The following is a 2,049-nucleotide window of genomic DNA, read 5'->3' on the forward strand; positions in this document are numbered from 1 at the left end:
CACTCAAAACAACTTCATGAGATCTTATTGGTATCCTCAATTCACAGATAAGGAATGAAATTCAAAGAGATCAAGTTGCTGACTCAAGATTACACACCAAATTAAATCAGCCTTCCTCTGTCTTCAAATTCTGTTATCATCATGGAGAAAACATCAGGGTTTACTCTTTGATTTAAGAGCAAAAAATTGGAAAGAAGTGGGATATTAGTTTCGGGAACTAAAAGCCACCATGAAGAAATGTCTTAGAACTATCTGTGCTCCTTACCGTGACAAAAACCACAGCAAGAGATCATTATTCTGCTTACCTTGTGCCCAGCACTCTGCTAAATGCTTTACGCATACTATTGAATATATTTTTGAAATTAATTCTGAGAAACTCTATGAGGTAGCTGCTTTCTTTTTCTCCATTGTCTAGAGAGGAAAGCAAGGCTTAGATAAGTGGCTTAGCCCAAAGTCTACCATAAGTGGCAGAGCTGGGACTTGCACCATAACAGAGCCCATGTTCTCTCCTTGAGCTCCACAACCTAATGCATGCCTTCCTTTAAGAGAGTAGTTAGAAGTAATTTTTTTTTTCTTTTTAAAATCCAGAAAAGCTGTTTCTAGAATTTTGGGTGTCACACATTAGCTTTTTACAGTTCCTCTTCTCTCTCTGGCTCAAAGCCACCCTGATTAAACAGATGGAGGGTGTTTAAACAGACGGATGGATATGATGACAACTTGTTCCTGCTATGATTTTCCTGTCACCGTGACCTTATCTTCTTAATGCTCTAATATTACCAAGCCATTGCAATTGTTTGTAACCAGCTTATCATTTGGCCTTATTACAAAATCTGAGAAAATGAGAAATTTATGGTAAAAGGAGTAGAAGGAATACCAAAATTATAATTTGAAAACATGATTTCCAATGTTAGGTCTGACCCTTTTTAACTTTTTTGAGGTGTCTATTTTCCTCACTTTAAATTGTCAATTTCCCCTGACACATAGAGCACACAGAAGATCCTAATCCAATTAGTAATTTATTATAAACAAAACAACCTAAAACACCTGTATCCTGAATTCTCTCACTTTTAAACCAACTTCTAAGAAAACTCTCGGAGTACTGCGCAAGAAGCTTTTTAAAATTTTGTTGATTTATCTCTGGAAATTGAGCCCAACTCACTTCTGTCTCTCTTTTTTTAATTTACTCGTTTTAATTTTTGAATATAATATAATTTTTCTTTAAATAGTGGCAAACATAGCAATCTCTTTATGAAAAAAGTAGATATATAAGACATACTCAGGTGGAAATGAGTCTTGAACACATTTTCCCTCTTTTTCAGTTCATGAATTGTGACAGGTAAGTAGTTGTATATTCTTTAATCATTATAGAAATCCTGATTGCTGATTTCCCATCCAATGCATAGTTCGAGGAGAAGCCATGAATACTTCCTTTTCTCAGTCCTTCCTGCAGTTTTTAGTTTTGTGGTTCCAGATAGCATTCTTGTTTCTTGCAGCAGGAGTTTAAAACTGGAATCGCTTTGACCTTGGCCAGAGCAAACAGAAGATTAATGAAATGAAGCTGAATGACAGTGCTGGCCCAACATTCACAACATTCATCTTTTCCCTTCAGTTATTTTACCCCTGGGTCTCAATTCATTCCTCCTGACTCTTTGACTCTCTTCTACTTCTCATGACTGGGGAATTCCTTTACATGTTGGACTGGAAATTTGGATTTGGTGGTCATCAGTGTGAATGTAGTAGCTATGAGTAATGATGATGTCATCCAGCGAGAGTAAATAAATGTGAAAGAGAAGAATGCCATCGATAGGACAAAGGTCTGCCTGAAAGCCCTCATTTCTCATGTCAGCTTTAATGTATTGCCTCAATAATTTTTTTTGTTGGTATTTGAAAAGTTTTCATTAGCTAAATATATAAATACATAAATAAGGCTGACATTTATGGTAAAACTAAAAGGCTTAAGATCCTTGAAAAGAACGAGTGGATATACGTAACTAATCTCTGGATGAGAAACCTTTCTAAACATGTCACCCAGGGCAGAAAGTCTTAAGA

This window comes from Hylobates moloch, unplaced genomic scaffold (assembly GCF_009828535.3).
Source record: "Hylobates moloch isolate HMO894 unplaced genomic scaffold, HMol_V3 SCAFFOLD_10, whole genome shotgun sequence".
Lineage (NCBI taxonomy): Eukaryota > Metazoa > Chordata > Mammalia > Primates > Hylobatidae > Hylobates > Hylobates moloch.